The sequence below is a fragment of the Cebus imitator genome, unplaced genomic scaffold (genome assembly GCF_001604975.1).
Source record: "Cebus imitator isolate Cc_AM_T3 unplaced genomic scaffold, Cebus_imitator-1.0 Scaffold111, whole genome shotgun sequence".
Classification (NCBI taxonomy): domain Eukaryota; kingdom Metazoa; phylum Chordata; class Mammalia; order Primates; family Cebidae; genus Cebus; species Cebus imitator.
The window spans coordinates 3594847-3607746 of NW_016107426.1; the positions used below are offsets into that span (position 1 = coordinate 3594847).

At 45.3% G+C, this 12900-nt stretch overlaps 1 pseudogene; it reads right to left on the minus strand.

Annotated features, from left to right (window-relative positions):
* Window positions 1-4589: 4589 nt before the first annotated feature.
* LOC119472672 lies at window positions 4590-4685 on the minus strand (annotated as a pseudogene).
* Between the last annotated feature and the right edge of the window lie 8215 nt (window positions 4686-12900).

Consider the following 12900-nt stretch of genomic DNA (forward strand, 5'->3'; position numbering starts at 1 on the left):
TGTGTGTGTGTGTGTGTGTGTATGTATATGTGTGTATATATATATATATGAATAAACAGTCAGATGAAGATATGTGTATATATGGAGAGGTCTGGAAGGGTCCTGAGGGCAGGAACTTCTGTGCCTGAGGAGTTGGTTGAATGAGTTCTTATTCATCTTCCTGTCAGCCTCCATTGTTCAGCTGTCCAAAACTCCCTGAACTTTGTCCTCTTGGGCCTTTTATGGAGATTTCTTGGATAGGCCTGACTGAAGTATGGACAATCATGTTAAAATGTGATTGGATGGGCTGGGCACAGTGACTCACACCTGTAATCCCAGCACTTTGGGAGGCTGAGGTGGGCGGATCACCTGAGGGAAGGAGTTCAAGCCAACATGGAGAAACCCTGTCTCTACTAAAAATACAAAATTAGCTGGGCGTGGTGGTGCATGCCTGTAATCCCAGGTACTCAGGAGGCTGGGGCAGGAGAATCACTTGAACCTGAGAGGCAGAAACTGCTGTGGGCCAAGATCACGCCACTGCACTCCAGCCTGGGTGACAGAGCAAGACTCCATCTCAAAAAAAAAGTGATTAGACAAAAAGAGAATGATCTGAACCCAGCAAGGCCTGTTTGTTCAGATTCTTCTTGCTCCTTCAGTGCAGCATTCTTACCTCCAGGTTATGAGGCAGGACTTCCTCTAGAATGAGAGTTTTATGATTCACAATGAGATTAGAGTCCTGCGTCAGGCAGGTGGAAGAAGGGCGAGAGAAGGTCAAAGAGAGAGATTCTGTTTACGGTAACATGGGCTATGGGAGTTGTGAGTCACGAACCATGGATGAAAACGCAAATATTGGCGGGGTGCTGTGGCTCACGACTGTAATTCTGTAGCACTTTGGGAGGCTGAAGTGGGAGGATCACTTGAGCTCAGGAGTTCCAGACCAGCCTGGGTAACATAGTGAGACCTCATCTCTAAAAATAAATAAATAAAACACACAGACATATAGAATGTAGTATCATGAGTTCCTGGGAAATCAAAATGAAGGGGTGTGTGTCTAACCTAATGGTCTGCAACCTGGCCAGGAAGCTGGAAGAATTGAAGGAGAGTATTCTGGCTGATAAATTCCTGGCTACTAGACCTGACCAGGACAGCAGAACTGCATTGCACTGGGCATGCTCAGCCAGACAGGCAGAAATTGTTGAATTTTTGTTGCAACTTGGAGTGCCAGTGAACGATAAAGACAATGCAGGTTGGTCTCCTCTCCATACTGCGGCTTCCGCTGAGCAAGATGAGATTGTAAAAGTCCGTCTGGGACTGGGCACCGTGGTTCACGCCTGTAATCCCAACGTTTTGGGAGGCCGAGGCGGGTGGACCATGAGGTCGGGAGTTTGAGATCAGCCTGACCAACATGGTGAAACCCCATCTCTACTAAAAATAGAAAAATTAGCTGGGTGTAGTGGTGCATGCCTGTAATCCCAGGTACTCAGAAGGCTGAGGCAGGAGAATCGCTTGAACCCAGGAGGTGGAAGCTGCAGTGAGCAGAAATCCTGCCACTGCACTCCAGCCTGGACGACAGAGCGAGACTCTGTCTCAAACAAACAAACAAAAAAAAACCCTTCTGGGAAAATGTGCTCAAGTGAATACTGTCAGTCAAAGTGGCTGTACTCCCCTACATCATACAGCTTCTGAAAACAGGCATGAGATTGCTATCATGTTACTAGAGGGCGGGGCTGATCCAAATGCTAAGGACCATTGTGAGGCTACAGCAATGCACAGGGCAGCAGCCAAAGGTAATTTGAAGATGATTCCTATTCTTCTATACCACAGAACATCCACGAACATCCAAGACACGGAGGGTAAACACTCTTTTTTTTTTTGAGACGGAGTTTAGCTCATGTTCCCCAGGCTGGGGTGCAATCGCGTGCGATCTCGGCTCACCGCAACCTCCGCCTCCTGGGTTCAAGCAGTTCTCCCGCCTCAGCCTCCCGAGTAGCTGGGAGGACAGGCATGTGCCACCACGCCCAGCTAATTTTTGTATTTTTTTAGTAGAGACGGGGTTTCATCATGTTGGTCAGGATAGTGTTGATCTCTTGACCTCGTGATCCACCCGCCTCGGCCTACCAAAGTGCTGGGATTACAGGCGTGAGCCACCACGCCCGGCCGTATTATTTTTTTTGATGAGCTGTTTACCCTAAAATAAAATGTATGGCTTTTTTAAAAGGAAGTGCCTATTTTGAATCATCTTATATTAATAACAATGTCAAGCTTGTTACAATGGTGTGTAACAGGCCAGGCATGGTGGCTCACGCCTGTAATCCAAGCACTTTGGAGGCCAAGGCAGGCGGATTACCTGAGGTCGGGAGTTCAAGACTAGCCTGACCAACATGATGAAACCCCGTCTTTAAAAAAAAAAAAAAATGGTGTGTAACAAAATGTATTTTGATTGTATTTCAGAAACTAAAAAATAAAATGTTGAAAGAAAAAAATAATTACCAGGCACTGTGGCTCACACTTGTAATCCCAGCACTTTGGGAGGCCAAGGCGGGCAGATCACCAGGTCAGGAATTTGAGACCAGCCTGACTAATGCAGTGAAACTCCTTCCCTGCTAAAAATACAAAAACTAGCTGGGCATGGTGGCGGGCATCTGTAATCCCAGCTACTCAGGAGGCTAAGGCAGGAGAATCCCTTGAGCCTGGGAGGCAGAGGTTGCAGTGAGCCTAGATAGTGCCACTGCACTCCAGCTTGGGTGACAGAGCTAGACTCCATCTCAAAAAAGAACAAAAATAAAAACAAAAACAAAAAAAACACAGCCCCATAAATTATAATGAAATTTTCCTCACCAATCCATTTCCTTTAATTCTGATATCACCGGACTGTACATATTCCTCACCCCTAACGAAGTAACATCCAATACTTTGACAATTTGAAGTACTTGACATAATAGCTTTCTTACAAAGCATATTACATGATATTGTGACTTATAGCTTCTTTCATTTAGATCAAGGCTAAGCCCAAAATTTTAAAGGAAAATGAAAATAAAGGGGCACTACCCCCTGATTCTTTTCTCTCTTTAGGGAAGACTCAAAGACCTTCCAAGAGAAAGTCTCAGAAAGTTCCAGCGACTTGTGCACCACTTCAAATGTTTCAATGGGGACAGACAGGAAAATGGCAGAGTGCTGGTTCTAGGAGATATTTTTTCCTCCAAAATCCTATTAGCATAATCAAAAATAATTTTCACCAGCAACAACTAAAAATACTTATGTGGCTAGTCACAGACTTCAGCAGTCCCACTATTTAGAATTTTACATCGAAAACAAGATCTAGCCGGGCGCGGTGGCTCACACCTGTAACCCAGCACTTTGGGAGGCTGAGGTGGGTGGATCACCTGAGGTCAGGAGTTTGAGACCAGCCTGGCCAGCATGGTAAAAACCCATCTCTACTAAAAATACAAACAATTAGCTGGGCATGGTGGTGGGTGCCTGTAATCCCACCACCATGGCAGAGGCAGAGGCAGAGGCAGAGGCAGAGGCAGAGGCAGAGGCAGAGGCAGAGGCAGAGGCAGAGGCAGGAGAATTGCTTGAACCTGGGAGGCGGAGGTTGCAGTCAGCCGAGATTTCGCCATTGCACTCCAGCCAGGGTGACAGGCAGAGTGAGACTGTCTTAAAAAAAAAATAAAAAATTTACATGTGCCTCTGTCATGGTTTGGCTAATGACTGCAGATTCCAATAAGCTACAATCTGTCAGTACCACCATATCCCAAACAGTCAGAATATTTCAGATGGAGTTTTTATTTTGATAGTTATATGATTATTTTAATCAGCATTGGAAAAAATATATAACAAATTAAACCTGTGATTTCACTGAAGCTAAGTGAATACAAATTGTAACCTATAGTTACAATAATTTGTTAAGAAAAATTAGGCATCCCAACACTTTGGGAGGCTGAAGCGGAGGATTGCTTGAGACCAAGAGTTTGAGACCAGCCTGGGTAACATAGCAAGACCTCATGTCTTAAAAAAAAAAAAAAAAAAAAAAAAAGAGGCCAGACTCGGTGGCTCACACCTGTAATCCCAGCACTTTGGGAGGCTGAGGTGGGTGGATCACCTGAGATCAGGAGTTTGAGACCAGCCTGGCCAACATGGTAAAAGCCCATCTCTACTAAAAATACAAAAATTAGCTGGGTGTGGTGGTGGGTGCCTGTAGTCCCAGCTACTCGGGAAGCTGAGGCAGGAGAATCACTTGAGCCTGGGAGGCAGAGGTTGCAGTGAGCCAAGACCATGCCACTGCACTCAAGTCTGGGCAACAGAGCAAAACTCCGTATCTATCAATCAATCAATACCATTAAGAAAAGAAATTGTTACTGCTTTCCAGGTAGCTACCTCATTTCACATTTCCACCAGCAGAGGACGAGAGATTCATTTTCTCTGCATCCTTCGCAGAATTTATTGTAGTTACTTTGTTATTTTAGCCATTCTAATAGGTGTATAACGATGTTTCACTGTGGTTTTTATTTGCATTTCTCAAATGGCTGTTAGTGTTAAACATCTTTTCGTTGCTTGTTTCCCATCTGTATATCCTCTTCAATGATTTTTTTTTTGAATTTTGTTTTTTTAAAACTATGGAACGCTTCATGAATTTGCATGTCATCTTTGGGCAGGGGCCATGCTAATCTCTATATAGTTCCAATTTTTTAGTGTATGTGCTGCACGGAATGTTTTTCAAATCTTTTGTTCATGCTGTATTAGGAGTTTTTTTGCTTGTTTGTTTGTTTGTTTGTTTTGAGATGGGGTCTCACCCTGTTGCCCAGGCTGGAGTGCAATGGCTTTATCTCGGCTCACTGCAACCTCCGCCTCCCGGGTTCAAGCGATTCTCCTGCCTCAGCTTTCTGAGTAGCTGGGATTACAGATGCCTGCTACCACTCCCGGCTAATTTTTGTACTTTTAGTAGAGATGGGTTTCACCATCTTGGTCAGGCTGGTCTCCAACTCCCGACCTCAGGCGATCCATGAGTCTCCGCCTCCCAAAATGCTGGGATTACAGGCGTGAGCCACCGCACCAAGCAAGACTGATTTTTTTTACTGTTGAGTTTTTAATCTATTCTAGATACCAGTACTTTGCCAGATATGTGGTTTGCACATATTTTCTCCTCTATAGCTTGTTTTTTCATCCTTATTTTAACAGGGTCTTTCAAAAGCCAAGGTTTTCCTGTACACTCGGAGAACCAGAGCCTGCCAGCTGGGCTGGCGGTGGATGCCCCGAGCCCCTGTGGCTAGCGGGGCGAGCTGGCCTGGGTTGGACGCGGCCTCCCCCAGCGCCCGCTTCCCCACAGGCCCCGTGGGGGGTCCCGCAGGGTGTGTACCCGGAGCGCCCCCAGCTGGAGTGCAGGCTGCGGAAAGAGGGGGAGGAGGAGGAGGCGGATAAGATGTTGGCGAGAAGAAGGAGGAAGAGCAGGACGAAGGAAGAGAGAGGAGATGGAAGAGAGAATGTCACCAGAGGAGACCGAAGGAACAAATTCTAACGGTGCAGAAGCAGCTCTGGGCCAGGCAGAAAGAGAAGGACCAGCTTTTTCTGTGGCTCAAGAAAGTTTCTAGGCGGAAGAAAAACGGAGGCGAAAGGAGCAGAGCGAACTGACCTTCCAACATCCGCTGTAAGCCGGCAGAGCCCGATTATTCACCCGGGGACTCGCCTCCTCTTCGGCAGGCAGGCAGCGCTGGAGGGAACGATCGCCCGGGCATTGTAAGAGCAGCTGACCCAGTCAAGCAGATGTTCAGACCCCACGTGCCTACGACCCGGAAGTCCGTGGGCTCAGCGGCTGCTTTTGCAGGGACCCCAGAGCAGGCAGCCTGGGCGGTGCCACTGGGACTGCTCACCCGCCACCTCAATACGGCCCCACGTGGCCAGTTTAAGGCCCTAGTCCGCAGCTCAGAGCAGTTCAGTACCTGTCCCAGCCACAGCCTTATGCTCTGCTGGGCCATTTTTAGCACGCCCAGACAGGGTTCCTCCTCTGGTGGTGCTCTATCCTTAAAACCGCGGATGCACCTTGCTAACCAGAGCACAAGTTTCTCTGGTCCATCCTCCCTGCGCCCCATGCATCCCTAGGCTCTGCATCCAGGCCCTCGACTTCTTGCCTAATCGCAGCTGCCCGTGAAGATACTGCCAGCAGGACGGTCTGGGCTTTGCAGCTACCAACCAATCAGACTCTACTGCCAGGACCTGTTTTTTGGGGGGTCGGTGGCTTGAGACGGGGTCTCGTTCTGTCGCCCAGGCTGGAGTGCAGTGGAGCAATCTCGCCTCACTGCAACCTCCGCCTCCCAAGTTCAAGCAATTCTCCTGCCTCAGCCTCCCAAGTAGCTGGGATTACAGGCGCGTGACAAGACACCCAGCTAATTTTTGTATTTTTTCATAGAGATGGGGTTTCACCATGTTGGCCAGGCAGGTCTCGAGCTCCTGACCTCTTGATCCGCCCGCCTCCGACTCCCAAAGTGCTGGGTTTACAGGCGTGAGCCACCTTGCCCAGCCCAGAACCTGTTATTCCGCAAGTGACCATCAGATAGCTTCAATCTCACCTTGCCCACACCCACTCCATGGGTGTGGGTTCATCCTCTGAGTGTCCCAGTCCAAAGCCAATATATTCTGCCTGCCATTAGGAGAAGGAGAAGAGGAGGAAGAAGAAAAGAAGAAGAGAGCAAAGGTTTTAAGGATGGGTCCAATTTATCAATTTTTCCTTTTTATTTTTTCATTTGTCTCAAGCATGTTAATAATTGGTCACTGAAGCATTTTCGTCATGGCAGCTTTAGTCTTCACTAGATAATTCTAACATTTCTGTCATCTCAGAGTTGGCATCTTTTTCATTGAGTTTGAGATCTTTACGATTTTTCGCTTAAGTGATTTTCTGTTGAAACCTGTAGACTTCTGTATTGTTATGTGATTCAAGATCTTTTTTTCTCTCTCTCTCTGTGTGCATATCTATCTATCTATCTATCTATATATATATTTTTTTTTTGAGATGAAGTCTCACTCTGTTGCCCAGGCAGGAGTGCAGTGACGTGCTCTTGGCTCACTGCAACCTCTACCTCCCAGGTTCAAGCAATTCTCCTGCCTCAGCCTCCCAAGACGCTGGGACTGTAGGTGCGTGCCACCACACCCAGCTAATTTTTGTAGTTTTAGTAGAGACGGGGTTTCATCATGTTGGCTAGGCTGGTCTTGAACTCCTGACCTCAGGTGATCCACCCGCCTCGACCTCCCAAAGTACTGGGATTACAGGTGTGAGCCACTGCGCATGGCCGGATTAACTTTATTCTAACTAGATTATCTGTCTAGGAATATATTTTTATTTTGGTAAATAGGCATAACATAAAAGATACCATTTTAACCATTTTTAAGTGTATACTTCAGTAGCACTGTGTATATTCATGATATTGTACACCATGACAGCTATTCATCTGCAAACCCTTTTTCCCAAACTGGAACTCTGTACACATTAAACAATAATTCCCCATTCTTCCCTCCCCCAGTCCCTGATAACCCTCCTACTTTCTGTTTCTGTGCTCACAGAAGAGGAATCATACACTACTTGTCCTTCTGTGTCTGGCTTATTTCACTTAGCATAATGTCTTCAAAGGTCCATTCATACTGTAGCAGGTATCGGAATTTCATTTCTTTTTAAGGCTGAATAATATCCCATTGATGTGTAAAGCACAACAGGATTTTCTGGGTTGTTTGTTTTTTGGAGACAGGGTCCTGTTCTGTTGCCTCTAGGCTGGAGTGCAGTGGCGTGATCATGGCTCACTGCAGCCTTCACCTCCCAGGCTCAAGCAAGCCTCCTGCCTCAGCCTCCCAAGTAGCTGGGACCACGTGCCACAACACCTAATTATTTGATTTTTTTTTTATAGAGATGGAGTCTCCCTATATCGCCCAGGCTGGTCTCAAGCTTCTGGGCTCCAGTGATTGCATGTCTCACGCTCCCAAAGTGCTGGAATTACAGGTGTGAACCACCACACCCAGCCACATTTGTTTTATCTACTGATCCATCAATGGATACTTGGGTTGCTGTCACCTTTTGGCTATTGTGAATAATGCTGCTATGAACACTGGTGTACAAATACCTGTTTGCATCCCTGCTGTCAATCATTTTATGTATAAACTCAGAAGTGGAATTGATGGATCATATGGTAATTCTTTAATTTGTTTTTGTTTTTGTTTTTGAGATGGAATCTCACTCTGTTGCCCAGGCTGGAGTGCAGTGGAGCAATCTTGGCTCGCTGCAACCTCTGCCTTTCAGGTTCAAGAGATTCTCCTGTCTCAGCCTCCTGAGTAGCTGGGATTATAGGCACCCACCACCACGCCTGGCCAATTTTTGTAATTTAATAGAGACCGGGTTTTACCGTGTTGGTCAGGCTGGTTTCAAACTGCTGACCTCATGATCCACCTGCCTTGGCCTCCCAACATGCTGGGATTATAGGCGTGAGACACTGAGCCTGGCCTTGGTAATTCTTTAATTTTTTGAAGAACTGCCGTACTGTTCACAGTGACTACACCATTTTACAGTTCTACTAGCAATCTACAAGGATTTTGGTTTTCCATATCCACACCAACAATTGTTATTTGCTATTAAAAAAAGAAAAAAAGTCATTTTGGTCAGCGGTGCTTTGGGAGCCTGAGGCAGGAGGATCGCTTAAGCCTAGGAGTTCAAGACCAGCCTGGGCAATATATTGAGATCCACCTCCCCCCAATCCCCCCATCTCTATTTAAAATAATAATAGTCATCCTAGGCCGGGCGCGGTGGCTCATGCTTGTAATCCCAGCACTTTGGGAGGCCGAGGTGGGTGGATCACGAGGTCAAGAGATCGAGACCATCCTGGTCAACATGGTGAAACCCCGTCTCTACTAAAACTACAAAACATTAGCTGGGCATGGTGGTGCATGTCTGTAATCCCAGCTACTTAGGAGGCTGAGGCAGGAGAATTGCTTGAACCCAGGAGGCGGAGGTTGTGGTGAGCCGAGTTCGCGCCATTGCACTCCAGCCTGGGTAACAAGAGCGAAACTCTGTCTCCAAAAAAAAAAATAAATAAATAATAATAATAGTCATCTTAATGGGTGTGAGGTGGTATCTCATTGTGCTTTTGATTTGCATTCCTCTAGTAATTAGTGGTGCTGAGCTCATTAGACCTTACTTTAATCTCTGGCTCTGGCTGGCTTCCTCTGATGCTGCTCTGGCAGGGGAAGGATATCATGGTCTCCCTACTGCCAGGAGGAGGTGGAAGTCCAGATTTCTCACTCACACCAGAGGGTATGATCTTTGTTACTGCTGGGTGGGGGCAGGAGTTCCTTATGTGGTCTCCACTACACTGAGGTGGCCTCATTATGACTGTGTGATAAAGTCCTGATTTCCCACCAGGCCTTCTCTGACACCACCCTAGTGGGATCTGAAGGAGCACCTTTGTTCCTGCCTGGTGGTCCTGGAAGTTGAACCTACCCCATGGTCTCCTCTGACTATGTGGTGGTGGTAGTGGTGGGGGTATGGGGGGTGGAGGTGGTTAGGGAACTTCATTACAGCCTTGCAAGGGTAGAATCATGGGCTCCCCACTTGGCTTTTGCTGGCATGGGTGTAGGTAGGATCACAGCTGCTTCTGTGGTATTTAGCTGAAATAATGGAATTAATGTCTAAAATTTTTCAGTCTTCCTAGAATGCCTCTGTCTTGACAGCCTTTTGCTGGGCCTTTTCTTGTCTGTGCCTGTTGGCTTTTCTGGGTTGCTAGCTTCTTCAGTTTCAACTAAAGATGTGTGAAGCAAGAGGAAAACCCAGGGAATTCACAATCATGTGTATCTTGAGGTTCCTAGCCTGTCTGCCTTCTTTTCCCCACCTCCCAGAGTCTTCTTGCGTTCACTTTATATAAAATGTCCCGGGTTTTTAGTTGCACTTAATAAAAGGAACAGGGAAAATGTCTACTCCATCTTTCTAGAAGTGCACCTCATTGTTTTTAATGACTAATACACACAGCATACAATTTACTAACCAATCTCATTTTGATAGCCATTTAGGTTTATAGTTTTATTATTTTAATAGTTTTTTTCCTATTAAAATAATGAACGGTGGCTCATGCTGGTAATCCCAGTACTTGGGGAGGCCGAGGTGGGTGGATTGCCTGAGGTCGGGAGTTTGAGACCAGCCTGGCCAGTATCGGGAAACCGGGTCTCTACTAAAAAAATACAAAAATTAGCTGGGTGTGGTGGCAGATCCCTGTAATCCCAGCTACTCAGGAAGCTGAGGCAGGAAAATTGCTTGAACCCTGGAAGTGGATGTTGCAGTAAGCCAAGATCTTGCTATTACACTCCAGCCTGGGCAACAGAGCAAGACTCCATCTCAAAAAAAAAAAAAAAAAAAAAAAATATATATATATATATATATATATATATATATGTATGCAAAAATTAGCTGGGTGTGGCCAGGCATGGTGGCTCACGCCTGTAATCCTAGCACTTTGGGAGGCTAAGGCCAGCAGATCATGAGGTCAAGAGATCAAGACCATCCTGGCCAACATGGTGAAACCCCATCTCTATTAAAAATATAAAAATTAGCTGTGCGTGGTGGTACATGCCTGTAGTCCCAGCTACTCAGGAGGCTGAGGCAGCAAAATCGCGTGAACCCGGGAGGCAGAGGTTGCAGTGAGCTGAGATCACACAATTGCACTCCAGCCTAAGCAACAAGAGTGAAATTCTGTCTCAAAGAAAAAATAAAAAGTGAAAGATGAGTTGGTTGTGTCACATGAAGAAGGCAGCATAGAACCCCAGGTAACTGGGCATAGGAGTGGGATTCCAGATACCAAGCCCACATTTTTGGGGTGAGACTGCCAATCAAGGTCTTTCTTCCATCCCTCACAGAGGAGTAGGTTTCTCCTCAAGACAAACCTAATTCTGGAGACTTCATATAATCTAGAAGAGATGAGCAAACTGATGAAAAATAGTGATTCTTTTTTTTTTCCCTTTGAGACACAGTCTTGCTCTGTTGCCCAGGCTGGAGTGCAGTGGCGCAATCTTGACTCACTGCAACCTCTGCCTCCTGGGTTCAAGCAATTCTCCTGTCTCAGCATCCCGAGCAGCTGGGATTACAGGTGCATGCCACCATGCCCAGCTAAATTTTGTATTTTTAGTAGAAAGGGGGTTTCACCAGGTTGGCCAGGCTGGTCACGAACTCCTGACCTCAAGTGACCTGCCCGCCTTGGCCCCCCAAAGTGTTGGGATTAAGCGTGAGCCACTGCACCTGGCGTATTTTTGTGTTTTTAGTTGCCCAGGCTGATCTCAAACTCCTGATCTTAGTTGATCGGCCAGCCTTGGCATCCCAAAGTGCTGGGATCACGGGTGTGAGCCACCATGCCCGGCTACAAATGTTTTTATGTTATAGAGAAGAACACAGCAGTGACTGCCACTCTCCAAATTGTGTCAGGGGTCACATGCAAGCAGAATTTGGCCTCTAATTTCCTCAGAAACCGTCCAATAAAAAGAGGTAACAGAGATTATCCTGGATTTACCAAAAAAACAAACACCAAAAAACAAAAAAAACAAACAAAAACAAAAGAGGTGAATAGCACCACTATATCCAGCTCCAGGTAGTTCTTTTTTTCTTGAGCCAGAGTCTTGATCTGTCGCTGTCACCCAGGCTGGAATGCAATGGAGTGCAGTGGTTTACTGCAACCTCCACCTCCCAGGTTCAAGCGATTCTGCTGCCTCAGCCTCCCAAGTAGTTGGGACTACAGGCGTGTGCCATCACGCCTGGCTAATTTATTTTTAGTTGAGACAGGGTTTCACCATGTTAGCCGGGATGGTCTCGATCTTCTGATCTCGCGATCCGCCTGCGTTGGCCTCCCAAAGTGCTGGGATTACAGGCGTTAACCACCATGCCTGGCCCAGTTCTTTTTAAACATTGAAATTACAGATATAAGGACAGTATGTAGTATACTTTGTGCTTACTAAATAATAAATAACGTTAATAATTAGATCTAAAACACACACCTTAACAAATGTCTATATGTCAATAGATTATCCAGACACTGCTTTAAATGTTCAGCTACCTCTTAAAATTAACGGATGGTTTCAAAATAATGTAATCTCAAGGTGGCATACAAATGCTCCCTGAGTGATGAGGATACATGGTACTTTCTATAGGAAGATGTCACTATCAACAGAAAACATACTCTTTTAAGGTTTTGTTGTTGTTTTTCCACATAGCACTGATGGATTTGTACTAATTCTTTGCTTCTCTGGTTGCTAGATGGCTTTAGAATTGTCAGCTGAGGCTCTTGAAGAGCAAAACTAAACTACCCTAGTTGATTTAGACAGGGAAATAATCTGAGTTTTAGGATTATTTTCAGTATAAATGGTTTCAAATACTAAAGATTGGCAAAGAAGCATTGATAGTCCACTGAGAAGACTATCTAATTTCAGATTCCAGGTAGGTAGAATCACTTAAATTTAAAAGCAGGCTGTGTTGATATGCAAAACTTTGTTAAAGTTTATGTTTTGATCTTTAATTCATTTATTAGTTACTGTTATTATTTAGTAGGCACGTGCAAATGTGGTAAGCACTACATTTATTAGGAATACACTGTAAGGTCACAGGCAGTGTGTGGATTTTAACTATATTTAAAGTTTTCTTACCTTGAAACTTACTTGGCACTTGTAAACCTAAACCAGAAAGTTTAGCCCTTGATTATTTCCTTTTAAGAGACTCTTGAAAATTTTCCACAGCATCTAGTGATAGTGCTAATCCTAAAGAAAACCACCAACAATTAAGTATTTTTTTTAACAATTAAGTATTAATTGTTGATTGATATCACCCTTTGATCAATTGTTTTCATCCTTTTTTTTTTTTTTTTTTTTTTTTTTTTTTTTTTTTTTTTTTTTTTTTTTTTTTTTTTTTTTTTTTTT